The 22,138-nt window shown below is 35.2% G+C and overlaps 1 protein-coding gene and 1 pseudogene across 4 annotated transcripts in view; both read right to left on the bottom strand.

Moving 5' to 3' along the window:
• The window catches only part of HHIP (hedgehog interacting protein), a 93,999-nt gene that overhangs the window by 40,863 nt on the left and 30,998 nt on the right, over window positions 1–22,138 (bottom strand). The window lies entirely within an intron of this gene.
• On the bottom strand, window positions 366–3,015 carry LOC139439830 (nuclear ubiquitous casein and cyclin-dependent kinase substrate 1 pseudogene; annotated as a pseudogene).

The following is a 22,138-nucleotide window of genomic DNA, read 5'->3' on the forward strand; positions in this document are numbered from 1 at the left end:
TACCATCAAGGAGCTTATGTATGTAAGCAGATAACAAAGTACAATTTTCAATTGTCTCATACTTCTGCATGATACTCATTTTCTTGGGGCTTAAATACTAATCAGAATTGTGTATAGTCCAAAGAACAAACATTAAAGAGAGTAAATTCATCTTTTGGATAACTTTTGATATAAAAGCTGATTAGAATATTATCACATGAGGGTTCTCCATTCTACAACTTGGTAAGGAAAAGAAAAAAGCTTGGTTATATGAAAACTAAATTATATGAAGCCTTAGGCAGAGCCTCTGCAAACATTAAGATCATCTTCTAATTTATTTTCTGTACATGATACAGGTGCACAAGTATGAAAGAAGAGCTCTAGTATGAAAAACTGTAGGTGTCTTAAACATCGAAGGAGATTCTAAGAATTAACATAAGAACAGAGTGGTGGTATATCTAATTCTCTATAAAATACATTTTTTGATTATAAGACAAGTCTTCACACTTCTCAAAGAGTCATCCACACATCTACATCTTGTGGATACACCATCAGGATAAATATGAGGACATGGAGGCTAAAGTGGATTCTTCCTTATGCAAACCTTTTGCTTATTCTTAGACTGGAATCTTTTATTGTTTGGAAATGAGAAATAGATTTAAGAGATTATTCAAATAACACCAGGTTATATTAGTTTTCTATTGCTGCTGTAACAAATTACTACAATTTTAGTGGCTTGAAACACAGCAAATTTATTATCATACAGTCTGTAGTTTAAAAATCCAACATGTGTCTCACTGTGCTAGAAATTAAGGTGTCTACAGGGCTGCGTATCTGTCTGGAGGCTCATTTCCTTGCCCTTTCCTGCTTCAAGAAGCCTCTGACAGTCCTTGGCTGCTAGCCTCCTTCCTCTGTCGTCAGTGCCAATAACCATGGGTTGAGTCTTTCTCACATCACATTAACTTAGATTTCCCTTGCTTCCCTTTTTTTTTTTTTTTTTTTTTTTAAGTTTTATATTGACTGGTATTTTATTTGCTTAAAACCTAAACATTGTCAGTTTGAGAAGAAATCCACTGTGATGTATATATAGCTTGATCATGCCATTTATATTCTAGGGTTTTTTTTTTCTTTTTCCTCTTTGACCTTGATAAAATTTACCCCCCCCCAAAAAAAACCCACAAAAAAACAAAAAAAATAAGATACATATATATTTGAAAAACATGAACTATTAGAGAATGAGATCTGAAATATTGATTTCAGTTTTGGTGCTTCTGCTTTTTTTTTTTAAGCTTCTTAAAGACTGTAGCAGGATGAAAGGATCACTGGCTCCGAGTCTCTTTGAGATAACAAGTGATGAAATAAAAAAAGAAAATCCATACCCTCAAATAAGGTCAGGTAACCCCACTTCCCACCCCATTCCCCAGGTAAAAAATATGAATACTTTTAGTAACAATTCAGAATTCGTTTTTATCTCCTACCTGCCTCATCAGTGGAAGTTTAAAGTCATGATATTTTAGACAGCTATACTCATGTATATAGACATATAAATTTATATTAGATGACAATAGATTTTCTAAAAAGTCCAGGTAGAAGAAGCAATCATCTCTAACTAAAACCCTTATACAGTTTTTTATTAATGTTCAACTCTCTATCATTTAGCAAAAGGCAAAATTTTATAGTGTTCACCTCAAATCTTATTGCTTTACAACTGTGGTATACCTTCCATCAGAAATAAAAAGATGAAGCAGTCAATCCAGAGATTAATTTGACATGGCTTTCATTGAGTTTGGAAGGGAGGGTGGCAAAGAGAAGACCAATAGACAAAAGGTAACTTAAACATACAATGGTTTTCTTAAAAAAAGAAAAAGAGAAAATGCATCAACAAATGGTAAAAATCATTCAAAGCCCATAAAGTCAAGCCATAGCCAAAACCATGTTCTATCTTAAGTACGTTTTCTTTTTTTCCCCTTCTTTTTTCTTTCCTTTTTTTTTTTTTAAATAAAATCTCTCCCCAAACCATCATCACTTTTAATCTTCCCCAGACTGAGCTTCATCTTCAGATCCTTCATGCCCAGCTTTTCCGGGTGGAGGGCTTGCAGATGTTTTCTTTTCTGGAGGGCTTTCTGGTTCGTCATCTTCTTCTTTGGGGGAAGGAGTCTTTTCCTTTGATGCCTTTGAAGCTGTGGGACGGACCCACTTTCCCTTTGCCTTTCACTGGACTTGGTGTCACTGCGGCCTTTAGCCTGGGTTTGGGCATTTTCTTTTCTCTCAGGTTTGGCCTTCTTAACTATCTCTTTGTTTTTCTGTTTTGAACTGCCATAGTCACTATCGTCATCATCTTCCATGAGGAAATCTTCGTCACTGCCCGAATCTTTCTCCTGGCATGGTGCTTCACCCTCCCCTCCTTGCTCTTCCTCACTCGCCACGTCTTCCCTGAGCATCTCTCTGTGGAGAAGCGGCTTCAGACGCTGCCTGCCGTGGCCGGCGCACGTTTTTATGATCTTCTTTTTCACCGTCGCTGTCTTCTGCTGAGTGAGAATCATCCTTCTTGGTTTTTACTTCTTTTTCTTCCGAGTCTTCACTATCTGCCTGTGAATTCTTTCCAGATCGCCTCTTATTTGTAGCTTCTCGGGGAGATGATGGAATTTTCTTAGCTGGAGGGCCCGAATCTCTTCCATAATCTTCACCAGCATCATCATGATTCCTGAAACGGTGAATAATCAACGACCTTCCTATTTCTGACAGGCCGGGACAGGTTCGCTGTCGAAACAGGACCGAGTAGAGAAGCCAAAGACCAGGACCCCGCCCTGCCCCCAACTTCGGGCGATGGGGCCGCCGCCGCCCACCCCCGAGCCGCCCACCCCCGAGCTGCCGCCTCTCAGACTCCGCCGCTCCCTCTTCAGGGCGCCTTGGTCAGACGAGCCCCCGCTCCCGCGTCTCTTCAAAATGGATGAATCAAACCCGCCGAAAACGCGCCCCTTGCTTCCCTCTTGTGATTACATTGAGCTTACCCAGACGATCCAGGTTAATCTCCATATGTGTTATTTAGCTGTCGTAATTCCATCTATGACCTTAATTCCCCTATGCCATGTAAAGTAATAATTCACAGGTTCCAGGGACTTGAATGAGGGCATCTTGGGGGAATTGGGTGAGGAAAAGGCATTATCCTGCATACCACACGGATATTTTCACCTGCTTTTGGGAAAGGATCCTATGCATTTATGACTTGAAACTTCCTGGTCACGCTCTGAAGGGAGAGACCTGTGAAGTGCACTTCTAATAAGTTCACAAGGAGACACCTAAGGAAAGCTTGTCACAGCAAGTATTCTCTCTCAGCTGCTAGGGCGGAATGAGAACAATTGACACCTTTTGGAATGAAGTAAAAGTGCCTTTAAGAATTGAGGAGGAAGAGGAGATCATTTGATAACATGTGGAACACCTGACGTTTTCAACTATAAACTGTGCAAAGAGCAGAGCTCCTATGTTAGTCACATGAGTATCCAAGATGCAGAAAAGGTAAAATTAAATCTGGGCAAACTGTTTCTACTAACTGGAGCAGCATCTTTGCATTTTAAATCCACTAAACCTTTATGATTTTGATTTGTTCATCAATTTTGAAACACAGTATATTTTACTTATTTCCTCTCAGCTCCTGGGAATGATGAGAAGGATTGCTTTTAATTAATTCCAAAAGCCTAATTTGGTCTCAGAAGAGCAGTCAGTCCCCTGAGAATCCTGACTTAGCTTATGAGGGGCAGTAGGTTTTGGTTCCTACAGAGAAATAGATCATGATGAACTTTCCTGAAGAAGTGAAACTCAAAGGATACTTGGAATCATTTGATAGCCTTCCTTTCATAAAATCTTTTAGTCCTTAAGATTTTTTTTCTATGATTATGTTTGGAAAAGACTTAAAATATCTTGAGTGATAGCTTTTGCTCTTATAGCTTTTCTAACCTGCACTACTCTCTGCGGATGAAGACTGCCACAATATACTGGGGACCTGTTAGATTTAGTATGAATTCTTCCTTTTTCTTTAAATATTCCTCTTTCTCCAGACTTGGCTTTTCTGTTGGATACATCTTTTACTTATTCAAATTGTACTCTTGGTTTCCCATAACTGAAGGCTAAGATTCAGCTTATACATTCAAGGATTCACTTTTGTTCAATAGAGAACAGTTACCCACTGTGCCCTAAAGAAATTATATGCAAATCTAAAATGCTGGCAGGACCCAAACTCACCTGTCATGCTTCTCTGATAAAGAAAGCTGTCCTGCTTCAAATGAAGTTGAAGAACTGTTAGAAATACCTAGGAATTCAGAGGTTTTAGGAGGTGTCACCTGGGGTATATAATTTCTGAGATGCAGCAATTGGTTCATATCAAATTTGTGTCTAGATCATACATTTTATCTTCTCAAAAGAACAAAGGTAAAGACAGAATAGAAAAGAACAAATGCTGGAAAAATGGTATTCTGGATAGAGGCCAGCTACATGAAAGTCACACTAGCTTTCCTCAATAATTCTCTCCTCCACTCTTTTAAACATAAATAAAATGGTCACACCACATTTAATTTAAGGCCTGCTTAGAAAGAAGATTATCAGAAAAGTTTATTTTCTAAAATTTCCAGCTTCACAGCTCACACTTATTTCATTTACTAATGTTCTCATGCCTATGGGTAAAATGTATATTCATATTTAGTTATATATTTAAAAACCATTATGAACACAATATCTTTTGTACATATGTATGTGCTTTGTTTTATATAAAGTTTATATTTGTCAAGCGTAATTATATTTCATATATCCATATTTCTATTTTCTCCCTAGGCTTTGAGCATATTTGAATTGTGGTATTTGATACATTATGGCATATTAGATAGTGGATTGACTTGTACCTTTTATCTTGTCCAGGCAGCAGTTAGCTTTTAGAGAATGTTTAATATATGTTGCCCCAGGAATCCATTTCAATATAAGGAAACGGCTTGAGCATAGGGCACTAACTGGCTCAGTATACGTCAAATGTTAATAATACCTTTGGAACTGTAGTTCAGTTTTCCAAAACATCTTCTCTAAAAGACAAAACAGTTCAATAATACTAAATTGAGTGAAACATCTATTTGAAATAATAAGTTAATAAAATAATAAAACCACAAAAAGTATAAATCCTCCTCAGAAAATTTCCCAGCACTAAACAGTTTTTTGAAGAAGAAAATTCTATGGAAGTGTTGACAACACTTAGAGAAAACAAAACTTCTTATTCTATGTGTTTAGTCTAAAAGAAAATGAAGTGATTAAGGTTTATCAAACACTACAAAAATATTCATGGGGACTATAAATGAGTAAAAATGACAGAAAAGCTTTGTAACGTCACTAGCCTCTTTCATTAGAAGCTAAAGGTTTACTACTTGTGGGTATTGTCTTTTTCACCTATTTATGAGATAAAATTTATACCTTAGGTTTAAAAATACACATTTCTGGACTGAACTGTGAAAGGGTAAAATACTGGGCAGCTATACTGTTAATCACAACAAATGTCAGATATGAAAATTAGGAACTAGAAAAAATTCTCCACTAGACTGTAGCCTTCTGAAGGTTGGGACCTCATCTTGGTATCCCTGCTTCTTGCCTGGTACCTCATTTCACAGTGAAGAGCTCATCATAAAAGGTAACATGTATTGAGCTTTACTATGGGCCAGAGCCTGTGCAAAGTAATTTGCAAGGATTATCTTATAATATATAACAACTCTAGAGACTACTAATGCTTTATTATTATCCTTACATTTTAAATTTGGAAATGGAGGCACAAAGGGTATGAATAGCCTGCCCAAAATGCACAACTGAAAGTGGCAAGCAGGGATTGTGTGTGACTGGAAGGCAAATAATGCCATCTGTTCTGTTATACTGCCTCACAAATATTTCCTAAATGAAGAAATGAGCAGTTGAAGAAAGTCTGTATTCTCCCATCAGTATCCATTGTTCATGGACTGTCGTAGTTTTAAAACAGTTTTACTTAGGTTTCTAGAGTTCCACAGTGGAATAAAATGAACCTTGGGTCTCAGTCATTTTAACACAAAGATTAATTTAGGTTTTAAGACAATTGAGTGCCAGTAAACCAACTATAGGGGGTTAGGGGAATTGGTAAAGTGTTTGCCAATTTTCATGGTGGAAATACTCTTACCAGGGCCTGCAACCACCAACTTGGTATCACTCAATGCAGTGGTGTGAAGACAGGTGCATAATCAGCCATGAACTTCATTTCAGGGTGTTTCTATTCTTCATATTGCTTTCAGTCTCTCCCTCCATTATTACTGTGCTCTTTTATTTTCCAGTCCTAAAAATTTTAACATACCTATTTCTCTCGATGTGAGGTGCCCAGATTTTTTGTGTGTGTATGAATTAAGCAGGAGTTTAAAGTAATTAAACATGAAAGAGAGATATTTCCTCATGGATTTTTAGATATAACATGCATTAAAACTAGCATTACAGCCCCCCCCCCCCCCCCCCCCCAGTAGAGCAGGACACTCAAAGATCTTTTCATGGAGTTTACTTGATCTTTTGATAGGGGAGTGGGACATAGTAAACGTCTTTGGTAAATATCTTAGTTCCACCTCCTGAGGTTGCTCAGATAATCAAAGAAGACAAGGGATGTAAAAATCACTTTGTAAACTACATAGGGCTATTAGAATTGAAGACGTGGATATTACAATGGACAGGAAATCCTTACTTTCTGCTATCCTCAAATTCAACAGTCCTATTAAATAGTGAGATTTCAAAGAAGGGAATGTGATATTGAAGTCGAAAACGTGAAGCCCTACATTTTAACCAGACGAGGAATGCATTCACATTCTGTAGAGGAAGTACTGTCATGCTGCCTATCATCCCAAGAACTTCTGGACTTCAGAAAATTGCAGGCATGAAAAGATGCATTTCTCCTTATATTTAGCACCAGGTTCACCACATAGTTTTGATAAAGATCTGTCTATATCTTTTCATGACATTTATATCCTATGTGTTAGCAGTGATTTATATATGATGAGCTGTCAAGACTTGTGGTAACCAGAATTTTTATTTTAGAGTTAAATCATATTAACACATACATATTATACATATATATATATACACATAAATACTGTGCATATATGTGTGTTTGTGTACAGTAGTAGTAGCAGCAGTGTGTTTCTATACTCTATAGTTAAAAGCAAAGCTATTTATTCAGTATACAAAGAACAGGGGTGGCAGAGACAAATCCACTCAAATATTTGTGTGTTCCCTCATGATACTGATGGCAAATCACGATATTTCTTCCACCAAAAACAAACCCTATGTAAAAATGCACTTTGGGTGGGATTCCAATATTTATGAAAAAAGAAGTGCAACGTTTGTTAGTGGCAAACAGTGGCATATTCCCCAAAATTAGATAATGCTACAAAATCAAGGAAATTATTCTGTCATGCTTGGAAAGTTTCAATTCTTCCTTCTTTCACTCTCTCAATGGTTTCCTTCTTAGGACAATTCTTAAAATATAAATATTTTAAAAATTATTAAATGGGTAAATATTGGTTTGAAAAGCAAATAATTCCTTTGGGAAAAGGAAGACAATTTAGAAAATATCTTAACTTCTTCAGACTCCTCAAAATTTATTTTGCCTAATGGGTAAGGAAAATGAAGTATCCTTCTATTGTCTTACAACTTGGAAATATGTTTCTTCGAATGACTTGGTTTATAATAAAGAAAAATAATTTTAATACTTTATTAATTAAGATCTTACAGTATGACTATTAACTTTTATAATAAAAGTAAAACTTTTACAGAACTATTATGAACAGTAGATTTGTTATACTAAAAACTAATCACATAAAATGGGCTTTGATTATTTTGATATCTCTAAGACTAAAATCTCGGAGACATAAAGTCTGACCTCTTTGTTTTAAACATTAAACCCAAGGCTATAAAGCCATGTTTCCGTGATAATTTCATCTCATTTATACATTTGTAGTTGAATAAACTTTGTTTTCACCCTGTGAGAAAATAGGAGAATTAGGGTCCTTTTGGTGAAAGAAAAATCACAATATATAAAGGTAAATGTTTAACTATAGCAAAAGGTACAAATTTGTTTTTGATAAACTTTAACTCTTGCTTTTATAAAGTTAGTTTTTTTGGTGATGTGTGGCTAATATGGTGGTCAGCAATGAAGCGCATTATCTTCGCATCAATAAAAAGAAATAAAATATTGGTATACTTGAATTTTCTAGTCATGTTTCATTATTCCTTGACATTATACATTTCCTATTGTTACTCTAAATAGGAACTTAAATTGCCTTATATGAGAGCAAACATTAAACAATTAAGTAAGATTATTGCTTTGAAAAGAAACCTTGAAAGTTCCCTAACACTTTAGACCACCAAGGAACACTAATAAATTTAAGGAAATAAGAGGTTTCCTCCATGTGACTTCTCTTGAAAAGTTATGCAATAGATTGCTGGAACTTCAAGGTCATGTAAAAATTATGGTAGTTTAAAAAATTATTTTCTGAGTTTGTATTTACATAATTTATGACAACTAAACTTGTAATTTATCAAAACAGCAAAATCAAATTCTTTGAATCTTTGATATTTTCATTAAGCTGTGTTCTACAAAATGATCAAAAACAGAATTTTAGTAACACAGCAACAATAAAAGCCTAAAAAATGATCAATTTAAACATTAATTTTCACATTAAATATCATTCTTAGCCAAAATATTATTAGATTTAAATCAACATTTATGGATCTGCTATGCCTCACATAGCCAAATTAAGCAACTTAAAAAACACACAATAGTCATATTTATATGATTTCCTAATAAAACAATATCTATTTCTGAATAAATGTATCTTTAATATTAAATTATGAAACAAATTAAAATTTTGTAGTCTCATGTTTTCTATTATCAGGAAAGTCTGATGCTATTCCACTAAAATGAGATAAATGTGGGAACTATATGTTAAAGAGATCTGGAAAATCTGGATGAAGTCCAGATAAAAGATAGGAAAGCAATTATAAAAACAGAACAGGATTTATGAAGAATGATTAAAGGGCTTGGATTTCTTAAGTTCAAAAAAAAAAAAAAGAATTTAAGGAGTACACATAACCTTCTTTAAGTACAAGAGGATTTATTTAAGGAAGACAGTATCCGGCTGTTCACCTTTCCATGAAAGTTTCATCAGTAGGACAGTTTTCCATGGAAAGGAAGCTTTTCCCCTAAATTCCTAAGATAGTGAAAAAATTTACTTTAAATATCTAAGGATAACATAACTTTGAACTAAAAGGCAGAATTGGGGGGAACTTCTGATATTCGAATTGAATGAGACTGTGCTCTCAGTTAATTCAGGAAGGAGTCAAACAGTGAAAAACAGACCAGAGGGTTGTATTTTCTTTCTTTCTTTTTTTTAAAAATATGTTCACAGTTCACTGCAAGTAGCAATTTGGACAAAACTGATGGCAAATACATACTTCCCATTCTAATTCAAAGAATTACCATGCAGGGACAAGTTCCTGGTTCTAAATACAGGGCAAGTGAAGTGTTTTTAAAGGTTCCACTTTCCTGACTGCTAGCACACACTCTCTATAATGTCATTAATATTTATTCTGGCTTGCTGCACAGCTCTAGCTCTCAGATTCTAGCTCTCCACTCAGTCATCAGTGAGCAAAATGGCAAACCAGTTGCTTCCATGTTGTTATGCATCAAGTTCTTACTTACTCAAAGTATGCTATTTAAGAGTAAGGGCTCAGGGGTTTAGACAGCCTGGGTTTGAAACTTCGTTCCTCCACCTGCCAGCTGTTTGACTTCGGGAAAGTTATCTAGCCTTTCTGTGCCTCAGTTTCATCATCTGCAAAATAGGGGCACTTCCTTTCTCATAAGGTATTGTGAAATATAAGTGAGATAGTTTATGGAAAGAGTATAGAATGGGGCCTGACACACTCTTGGTGCTCAAGAAAATTTAGCTATTATTACTGGATACCATGGCCAGGGTTATTGCATTCTAGTTGGGGAATCTAATTTAGACTAAAGTGCCAGGAAAGGCCTTTGTGAAGATGTGATATTCAAGATGAGACTTCAAAGATGAGAAGGGGCCAGCGAGTGGAGCGAAGAGAGAAGAAAATTCCAGGGAAAGGAAGAACAGCATCTCCGTGAGAGACACTTTATAAATATCAAGTGTGAGTCCTTGGGAAAAGAGAAACATAAAGGAATAGTACAAAAACATACGACTGTGGAGAATTGTAGCTATCTGAGGGTACATGTTACTATAGTGTAAAGAACGTGGGTTCTGTAATATGAGAGCTAGGTATGAATCCTTGCTTTGTGACTTACAGACTATTTGACTTTGGGAAAATAATTTAACATTCTTGAACTTCAGTTTTTTTCTTATTGTAAATGTATAATAACTTCTACTTCACTGACTTTTTAAAAATGAAAAATACATAAAATTAAATTTTTATTAATAGCACTCTGCTGGCACATAGTAGTTGCTCACTAATTTGCTCTTCTCTTCTTCATCCCCTGATATGGGCTTGTTCATGTGTGTGATATTAGGCAACAGGAGAGTTATTGTTAAATGTAAGTAAGAATTGAGAGCTTATGTTTATACCCAGGGATGAATAATCATTTATTCATTAATCAAAATTACTCTAACAGAGCTATATCCCCACAACAAGATTCCATTCTTGAAATGAATAAGATCAGCTCCAACAGAAATTAGAATTCCATTATTTCTCCTACACATTTATACTTTTTCCATTTTGATAGGGAAAAAGTTTTTTCCCTCTTCATGACTTCGAGTGGTGAACTATAATTGGATAAGATGTGTTTTTCTCCTTCATTTGATGACAAAGAGACTTTAGGGCCTTGAAAGGGGCATTACTGATGGCACTCAGTCTTCTCAGGTGTACATTTGCCATAAGGCTGCTTGTTTTATTGTATGATTATAATTCTTTGAAACTAAAATAAAGGAATTAATTGAAAATGAAATAAAAATGTATATAGACTTATTTATTTTATAAATAAATATGCTTGTACTTATGTTACCTGGATATATATAAAAAGAAACTTTAAACACAAACACATTAGCAAAAATGCCACAGGTATTTCAAGAATCATAAAATGGTTAAAAAGCAGAGCTCCAGAAGCAATAGTTCATCAGCCTAACTGCCCAAATAACAGCAATATCAACAAACTACCTTGATCTCTCTATTGAATATTTCTGGATTAAAAAATATATTGATACAATGCCTTTTATGTTACAACTATAAACCTAGATAACTGAAAAACTTATGTTGAAATCAGGATATGTGAAATTATTTTTCAAAGTTAGAATGTATGATTTCAAAGTTTTTAAAGAATTTTTTCTTTCACTTATAACCAAAATGGAAGGCTATATTAGTGTTACTATTAGAAATCTTTACCCGAGTATCTGGAGATCCTCTACAATTTAAAAGAAGTTACTTTTTTCTATTGGAAAATTGACAATCTTTCCATCAAAGAATGTGATAAATGATAAACTATTAAAGACACATGTAAGACTGTCCAGAGGAACCTCAAATATATAATAAAATATCATTTTGTATAATTCCACAGATTGTACCAGAACAGGTAGGTAGTGGGGACATAACCTGAAATAGAACTGCCCTTATTAATACCAGAGTAACTTTGGCATCATCACTGTTGAGTTGGTTAACACACAGATAAAGGTACGTTTGCTTTGAACCAAGCAACTCCTTCATATAAATCCAAATGCAAAGACAAAAACCACGGAAAGGGTAAAGGACAGCTCATTTTTTTCTTTAACTATGAGAGTTTTTTGTTTCTGTTGGCTTGACTGAGAGGAATGTCTTACCCCCACTGTCCATCCTTCACAGGTGTGTCAAAAACAAATCTGATCATTTTACTCTGCTTTCTTAACACGCTAACTATAACAAAACTTTGACCCATATCACACACGGAATAAGCGCAAACATTTTAGCAGGGGACACGAGACCTTCACAAGGAGGCCCTACCCTCTTCTTCCCCTGTTCTCCTCTACCTCATGCTCTGCTTGTTCCAGCTACCATCAACTTCGGTGCTCTGTATGCTTTCACATCCTGACACCTTTGCATTTGGTTATTCCCTCTGTGAAAGAACACACCCCCATCTGGTTTATCTGGAAAAATTTATTGCATCTTCTCTGCTGCAGTCTCTCCTGACTCTGAGTTCAGAATTCTTCTCTCTTCTTTCTAGGAATAATCGTATGTTTTTAGGACACCACACCACCTGTATACCATTTTGTGTTGACTGTTTTTTGTTTGTTTGTTTGTTTTCTGTGTACATAATCAGGATTTATTTCATTTTTGGAGATAGAAAATCTCTCATTGAAATACCAATAATTTTTATTTTTATTTTATTTTTTAAAAAAGTTAATGGATTGTGTTGACTGTTGTACCTGCCAAGCTCCCCTTCCCATAGAGAACAAATCTTGAACAGAATCCTTTCTATTAATTCTTTGACTGTATCCCAGCACTTAGCAAAAGTCTGATACCTAATGGGAATCAAATATTTGTTGAATGTATGACCAAAAGGCTATTAAGCCCATAGCTCTAGCTTATGTATTTTATATATATATATGTGTATGTGTGAATCCCATGCTCTTTTCTTTTAAAACTTAATTTTATCAAAAGAATAATTTAAAAGAATTTATCTGGAAAAGGTATTGGATTAAAGCTTCAGCAAAAATAAAATATTAGTGACTTCCACTTGGCATTATTAGTAGAACAAAGAAGCATACTGATAAAAACATGATAGCCATTTAAGAAAAGCCTCTCTTTGATAGCAGTAAGTAATGGATAATAAAGTATAAAATTTTTAGAACAATCCAAGCAGTCTAAAATAAAAGGTAATCACTTCCCAATATTTTATGATTTTAAGTAATTTTATGTTTTACCACCATGTTCTTTTTTATGATAGTTTGTGAAACAGGACTGATAGTAGCACAATAGTCCTGGAAGCACTTCCCAGGATCAAAGTCATTGGAAAATGTCGGATAAAGTGTTCAGGCATACCACTAGACCCATTTGTTTTCCCTCGTAACTACTTGTTTAAAAAAAAAAAAAAAAAACTACTTGTCTAGATCTTCAGAGTAAAAACACTAATAAAAGTCAGTCATCATGATGTCATTCTCATAATTTCCTTAGAAATAAACTAGCAAGTACAAAAAATATTTATAATGCACGACATCATCTATGTGGCTTTCCATTGCTTAAACTTTGGGTTATATTTAGTGAGGTTTCCTGTTTGTTATAAAGAACACCTTTTGGGTGAAATAAAATACATTAGTAAAAGCTCCCCAAAGTCAAACTATCTTTGTAAATCATATGTGTGCAGGTGTAGTTTAAATACTACAGACGGAGGCAACTCTACAGTCTAATCCAGCAACCTATGAAAAGCTTTTTGATTTTTGCAAAATTCTGTGGAAGATGTTTATTCATCACTGATGTAGTTTCAGTATCTATACCAAGCTCCCAAATGATAATTGCGTACTGGTGTGGCATAGACCCTAAGTGACATTTATAACATATAAAAGTTGTAAATGAAATGAACTCTCCAATGACATTTTTAGTTACAGTGTTTGGTGCTCCAATTATAAACCCATCAAAAGTCTATGGCCCGGAAGCGGACTTGGCGCAATGGTTAGGGCGTCCGTCTACCACATGGGAGGTCCACGGTTTAAACCCCGGGCCTCCTTGACCCATGTGGAGCTGGCCCATGCGCAGTACTGATGTGCGCAAGGAGTGCCATGCCACACAGTAGGGGAGCCCCATGCGCAAGGAGTGCGCGCCGTAATGAGAGCCGCTTAGCGCGAAAGAAAGTGCAGCCTGCCCAAGAATGGTGCCACCCACACGGAGAGCTGACACAAGATGACGCAACAAAAAGAAACACAGATTCCCAGTGCCACTGACAACAACAGAAGCAGACAAAGAACAGACAACCGGGGTGGGAGAGGGATAAATAAATAAATAAATCTTTAAAAAAAAAAAGTCTATGGCCATTATCCAGATCCAATTCACAAGTAAATTCAACTTAGAAAAGCAGAAATAGGAGAACTGAGAAGTTTTGTGTTATCAGAATGAATTCTCAACCCTTCCATTCTTGTGTAACTTCTTAAATGAATGTATCCCATTCTGCAATTGTGTCATCTGGCAGAGTTAACTAATGTATACCAGTTTACATAGATTTTTAAAAAAAATATGCCCCCATAATGTGTCTTTTGGAGAGTGAGTTGGATAAGGCAATGAAACAAAAGAGCCTCAGGTTTCTTCAAATACATTAGAAGAGCACAACATTTCTCTATGACCTCTGTTATTTATATTCTCAATTTATTATGGCTGAAAATCAAACTGCCTACTCATTAGAATAAGAAAAGGCATATCTGGGAACGGGTGTCCAATACATGCCTAGATTATGGATCATACACTTTCACTTGTTTGCTGCCAAGGGCTTCATAAAAAGAGACCCCAATTAAATACACAGAATTTGTTGTCAATCTTCACTGGGCTGGGACTGTTCTAGGAAGCTATGCTAACTCCCTTCACCAATTCATATTGCTATTCAAGGCCAAATCAAGAGTAGCTTCTCTTTCTGCTGCTGCAGCAAGTTGTTCCAGTGCTGGATGTATGCTTGGGAACAAAGGCTTACAAGAGCAGGAACATGCTCTGAGTTTAATTTTGTAGTAGTTTATTATGCAATGCTCATAGAAGATAGCAAAGTTGGAAATCAATGCTGATTTTGGAGCAAAATTTCTTCAAATTTGTTCACAGGTTGAATTTTGAATGGTTATGGATATATTTTGCATGACTACTGGAGTCAAATGGCCATGGATTTGAATCCTGGTTCTGCCAGTTACTAGACGTGTATCATTGGGCAGATTGCAGTAGGACCTTGTTTTACATATCTGTGTAAATTGCAAATTGCAACTAGCAAACTCCGTTATTGAATAAGTATTTCTTATACAAACATACCTGTCACACATTTTTTATAAATAACGCAAATAGACACTCGAGTAACAATAAGGAAACAAAATTAATCACAGAAATAATTTTTTAAAATATTACTTCTCTCACTCTGTGCCTTTTTTTGATTGCCAATCATGTATACCTGAATTAATGTGTTGAGTTTATATAAACTGAGGACCGACTGTACTTAACTTTTTCAAGCATAAGTTTCTTCATCTATAAATGGGGATAATCATACAGGGATTATAGGGTGGTTGCAAGGATTAAATGGGGTGTATCTTGTAAAGTCTCTGAAATGTAGAAGAACCTCAAAAAGGTGAATCCCCTTCCCTATTAAGTTAAAAAACGATGTGTGCAAATAGAGTCTAAGATATCAAATTTAGGTCTGCTAATGCTGAGATACCCTATCGCCCAATAGCAAAAAGATGCCAAAAAAGTTATTAGGCCCCTGAAAGATCCAAAGCACATACTAGACCAAATGACTTTTATGGCTTTGTGGTGGGGAGTGATGTAAATAATTGTGTAAGGAATGAAGACACTGAAGCATCAGCTCACTCTAAGGCAACTCCACATACAACCAAAGGACTGAAAGTTGCTGGCTTCCCCTTTCCCATGGAATGGATCAAGGAGCCATGAGCATATCTAACAAACTTTATTGTTTCCTACTTCTTGCAGGAGAATGGAATATTCTCCTTGGTGTTGGCAGATTTTAAGCAGGAACAAAACATTAAGCCTCATAGCAACTACAGATAATACTGTCTAGTTTAAAACCAAAGGTATTTCGAGGATTGGCTGTAGAAGGGTGAGTTTGCCAAACAGTACATTCAGTCCCTTGATGTGCTTAATTGCCATCATTTGTGGAGTCATACTTTACATTGAGTGGCAATCCTTTTCCTTTAACCCAAAGCGCTCAACTTTTATGAAAGCGATGTTTATTGGAACAGAGTTTTCCTGGGTAAGACACATGAAGAGAACATTATTAGGATACCATCGAAGTTATTGCCTATGGAAGAACTTTTATCATTGATGTGGAGGCAGTGGCCACCAGAGGTTCTGAGGGGAGGGAAACACGTGTAATACGGGGACATTTTTGGGACATTGGAATTGTCCTGAATGGCATTGCAGCGATGGGTACAGGCCATTATATATTTTGTCATAACTTATAAAATTGCACAAGAAAGAGTGTAAACCATAATGTAAACTATAATCCACACTTAGTGGCAATGCTTAATATGTGTTAACCAATTGTAACAAATGTACTCCACTAATGAAGGGTGTTGTTAATGTGGGAAAGTCTAGGAAGAGTAGTGAGTGGGATATGTGGGAATCCCCTATAGTTTTTATGTAACATTTATGTAATCTAAAGTATTTAAAAAATAAAATAAAAATAAGTATTAAAAAAAAGTTGTGTACAGATGGCTGATGCATAGTCAGATAAACATAAGCAGGAATACCTGCTACATTAGGAAGTTGTAACCAATGAGAAGAGGATTGGCTGAATATAAACGCTCAGTGAAATGGCATGGCTGTGGTATATTTCCAAAGACCAGATCACCCTTGCCCTGAAGACGTGATCATTTATTTTAAGCCAATTTGCCACAGAGCCCAAAAGATACAACAATGCCTTGAATAGCAACAATTTGGAAAGAAATACTGTCTTGGCTAAGGAAGTGTTATGTTTATATATATGCGTGTTCTCAGAATCTTTCTGTTCCTGTGACTTTGGAAGAGTTCAGACTAGGGTCTTACCAGGAAGCTCTCATCAACTGCACACGTGGCCCTGCCCAGAAGGTTCTGGGTTTATGGTGAGCTAGGCAATGGCTCCACATTCTCATTTTTTTGTTCCCTTCTTTCCTAGAGTAATTTATGCATTTTATAACCTTTCCATAGTCTAAGTTGTCATTAGAAATTATATTTTTAAAGTATAATTTAATTTGGATAAGCAGAGAGCAAATATCTCCCAATAATTTATTTTATGAAGGTTTTCTATTTTTCCTTTGTTTTCAATATTTCTAACACGTTTAATGCCCCAATTCTTTCCTATCCTAACTGCCATAGCATCTTTCATCCCAAAATACCCTACTCTTTTGAGACATTCTGATTTAATGCACTCAGGATCACAGATAACAAAACATTGTATTGTAACCAGCTTTTCTCCTTAAAGAACTTTTAAGTTGTTTGTACTGATTTTTTAAAAATTTTTTATTTGCAACATTTCCCCCCAGACTGCCTCTCTCTAATTCCCTGGCTCTTAAAAAATCCCCTCCTTTAAACTTTGTGTCATGATAATACTTTTTAGAGCCTCCAGGGTGGATACTGAACTTGATTATATTATGGCCACTGTAATTTGGTGGGTAGGCCACATTTACTTCCTTAACCAATTCATATGCTACTCAAGGCGAAACCAAGAGTAACCTCTCTTTATGCTTCAGTGACAAGCTGTTCCAAGAAAGCAGTTGTTTATAGTATTGAGAAACGGTTCCTCCAAGCCACATCCCAGCGTAAAGTTCAGCTGGCAAAAAAGAGGGCTGTATGCTGTTCAACGGGGAAATCTGCCTGATTCGACCACCCAAGAGGGCAGCAAAAATAAGTCACCTAGTAAAGGTGGTCTTTTACACAAAGGTCAAACAAAACTTTACTGGAAACTTTGGGTAGACTGGAAAGTCCTAGCTTAACATAGTGAACTGCATAATTTAAAATGTGCCCAAGATATACTCTGTAAGTATAAGTTATTGTGAGATCGATGTGTACCTGATTTTGCTCTTTTTTTTTTAAAACAGTGATTAAAAAGGCAGAAAAATAAAATCAGATGATTTGTGCAAGATCTTGCTTCCTAATCCTGATACACTTCTAGATCAGTCCTCTTTTTGCTCTTTTTTTCTTCTTTTATTGGCAATCGTCTATAGTGACAGCCACTTGCTTTCCTTGATGGTGGAAAGAAGGTATAGTGGAAGTAGGAGGACAAAACAAGGAGTCTGGCTGTAGTGTTACTTACATCAGGCTCAAGAGACTAAGTTCCAGATAACTAAAATTCTCTTAATGAAAAAAAAAATTTGTTTTTGGTCATTTAGATGCCATCATCAAAATTATTTTTATGTCTATTTTATGATAAAGAATTATTTAATGACCAGGCATGGTATATAGTTAAGGTTAACTTTGTCATTTTAAAATCCATAAAAATTAGGGTTTGCCTGGACACAGTGCTGGTCTATATTCTAGTACTATTAAGAGAATCTCAAAAGTGGCCCAATGGGATGATAAATTAAATGGTAACCCTTACTCTAGTATATATTTCAACTGTTGAGCTTGGGTAGAGGAGGAAAATACTACAAGTCCACTCTTAGAGGAACATTTCAGTTTTGTAAAGTAAATGGTGTAAAGGCTGGCATGTAGGAAGGTGGCATTATATGGTCCCTGTCTTCCAGGAGCTTATGACCCACAAGGAGAGAACATGTGAATGTAAGGTGGTAGGTGTTACAGTAAAGGATATACCACTTAAGCATTCTTGGGCTCTTTGTATAGTGCAAAAGTTTGCAGTTATAGAGAAAGTCACATTACGAATGGTAGGCACCAATGGGACTGGGATTTGAGATGTGTATACCAGATTCAGGCATGGAAATCCTCCACAGGTTATTTAGAGTTGAAAGTTCCAGAATGCGATCAATAGGGCCTCTGCCAATTTCCTTTCAAAAGTCCCATATATGCAGCTCCTAAAAATAGTTCTTTGCAATGATAGCCTAAAAAATGCAAAGCCTTAAGGAAATACAAGCCATAAACAAATTATAATTCTTTCAGATTGGGCTAAAACGTGCATTTAAAGAAATGGCAATAACTTTTTCAGGATTCCCCTAACTTTGCTAAAAGAAACTTGCATAAATCATATTCTAGTGTCTTCAAAGATTTAAATCAACAGAAATTCTCAAAAAGGAATGTACTGAGAATAACTAATTGACCATCGAATATGGGGTTAGCAAACTTTTTCTCAAAGAGGCAGACAGCAAATATTTAAGGTGTTGTGGGATATTCAGTTTTTGTGGCAACTACTCAATTCTTCTATGTAGTACAAAAGCAGCCATAAGTATGTTAATGAATAGCTAGGCTATGTTACAATAAAACTTTATTCATAAAAACTGGCAGCAGGCCAATTTGGCCCCTAGGCTATAGTTTGCCAACCTATAATCTAAGTCATTACCATTTGCCTTGGCCCAATAACTTATAATATCCACATTGTGGAAGTGATTGGTATAATCTATTATAAACTTCAGATTCAATTATTTTGCTATAATTTTTAATTTGTTTATAAGAACCAACTGCTATGACCATGGTGGTATTTTGTTAATTCCTCAACATTACTAAAACAGAAGAGAAAATGAGGTAATTAGCTCTGATTTTTTTAAAACTGTGACTAAACATTTATATTCTGAAACTTATAAATATACTTATTCTTTATTTCTTATATAAAATGAAGACCAAAGTAAATAGCTTACTCAGGTCATTTATACTAAACAAAAACTAGGATTAAGAAAATATTTTATCTTTAACCAAAATGATCCAACATTCTTTATTTTAAAAAGAAAACAATGAGAAACATTCTATTGTATATAAATAGTCTAAGCAAATTAATAAGGTTTCAAAACTCCTGCACAAGAACACAAAACCCTATTAATTGACAATTGAACTTAATTCTGAAAGTTACAGTTCTAATGTGGACCAAATTATAAAACTAGATATTTGTTTTTAGTGTCCAAACTCTTGTGAGTTTTGCCTTTCTCTCTCTACTTAAAGGTATCTTTTTCTTCCTATCTAAACCCAAAGATTCTCAAGCTTTCTCAACATCAAAACCTGAATTTGAGAGCTGAAATTCATTGTCACAAAACTAAAAAGACTAGAAAGGAAAAGAGTAAGCTTTCTCAGAGACATTTGCATTTTAATAGAAATGAAGCTGAGAAAAATTTGACTGATGATCTTTAAAACTATGTATCACATACCATAGCTCTGTAATCACAATTTTAACTTTTTCTTAATGTCTTAGTGCCATTTTAAAAAATTATCTCATTTGTATTTGTTTCACAAAGAGATGGCGTTTTCTTGAAAATAACTAATCATCATGGCAGTGATGCTGCTATTTCATGCTTCTCTTCCCAAAATCGTACCTTGAAAAAAATCCTGTTCAGTTAAAATATCATGGGGAAGTGAATGTATTTCTCTTTTTACTTTGATATTTGGGGGTGTTTTTAAAGAAATAAAGTGAACCCAGGGTGAATGGGCTGGCAAAAAGCAGTGCCATATAGACATTCACTTTGTTTCCATGGTAAAAAGCACCTGAACAAATGGGGGCAGGTATTGTCACCCTGACATGAATCCATTAGTTGTGCTGGCTAGCCTACAGGGCATGTTATGGTATGAAGTTTTTCTGCCCTACAAACCTTACCAATTCCTACTCTACTATCAGTTTCCACTTCTCAGTAAATCAATTTCTAGAGCACCCTCTACCTCCCCCATATTTCCAATCTGCAATTCACTGTCAGTACATATAAACATTCTGGAAAAACTAATAACAGCAAAACATCAGGCTTGTTAAATAATGAAGATTAATTTTACATATAATTCAACATCAGTATGGCTCCTGGTGGATAACCAACCTCAAACAGGTTATTGTGTCTCTCCAGACTTTAGTTTCCTCAACCATAGAATGAAAATATTAGGTTAAGTGACCCAAAACGTCACTTGATATATTTCTAATGATGACCTGAGCACTAGAAATTTCAAATTTTGCATCTAAGAGTAAATGGTCATTAGTGGGGGTTTTGTGTTTGTTTGTTTTTTTGCATTTTTTTATGATGCTTTAATTCTTTGAAAACTAATCATTTTCATCATGTATCTCGTAAATTATTAGTTAATATGGTCAGTTAACTAGAAGTTACCTCTCTCTATTACGAATAAATGGGAATTTTATGCATGTTAATATTTTTCATGCCAATACTGGGAACAAGAGATATCCTCACACAATATAAGTAAACAAAAAATGGAGAGTCCTTTGAACCTGCTTAGAAAGCAACCTTGGAACACAAATCCAAAAGTCCTCATTCCCTCCATCTTTCTCTCTTTTTAATACTATAAATCTTTACCTGAATATTTACAATTAATTCATAGTAAAGCATCAAGTAAAAGATAGAACTTCTGGACTTCTCCCATTCTTCTGGATCAATCAGAAGAAGCTGAATAAACATTTGCTCACTGAATGAATACATCAATGAATGAATTGCACACCAATAGCCACCTCCTCCATTCGTCAGTGGATGGGTGGCATACCTATAGCTGAGACATATTTTTGCAGATCTAGAAAGTAAGCAAATTATAAGTTCCTACCTAGAAACTGTTTGAAAAGTAGATATATTCCTCTGAGCTGAATTCCTCAGCTCTGTTGGATTTTTTATCAGATAGAAAGTACCTTTATAACCATCTTCTGTTAACAATTCCTGGCTGGACCCCCAACTGGAGGTTCCATGGATGAAAAGCCAGTTTCAAGAAAAACACCTTCCCATCATTTGACAAAATCAAGTATAAGGAAGAATTGTATGGCAAGGGGTCAGGATGGTGAAATAAAGCAGAGGTTCAAGTCAATTCAACTCTCTACAAGGGCAAATTAAATATTCTTTTTAGAAGGAATGGATACAACAAAGAAACAATGGTATAAAGTATGGTAAGGAAAACAAGTACTTTTTTAGTGTGAGGTAGTAACTATACAGGCATGTTTTTCGGTAAAAAGGATTAAGGACAAAGTCTATGTTATATATGTAAGCAATACCTAAGTTAAAATACCTAATCCTATTTAACTCAGACATGTAAGATACAAACTAGTTTTCTTTTCATTGCACATTGTATATAGTTAGTACTAATTTGAAGAAGAATATGTTTCAATGTGGCAAAGGCTTTCAATAAGAAAACGAATGACAAACTTAAAAACTTTCCTGTTAGAGATTAAAGCACACTTATTTTTGTATAGAGTAAGGACTGCTGCTTTCCAAATTTTTTTCTTGCTTTCATGTAAGTGAATAAACAAGAACAGATTTTAATATGCATATTAAATACCTAGCAAAAGCATAATAACAGACTCATGAGCATATTCAGAAATTTCTTA

The sequence above is a fragment of the Dasypus novemcinctus genome, chromosome 1, assembly GCF_030445035.2.
Source record: "Dasypus novemcinctus isolate mDasNov1 chromosome 1, mDasNov1.1.hap2, whole genome shotgun sequence".
In the NCBI taxonomy this organism is placed as follows: Eukaryota; Metazoa; Chordata; class Mammalia; order Cingulata; family Dasypodidae; genus Dasypus; species Dasypus novemcinctus.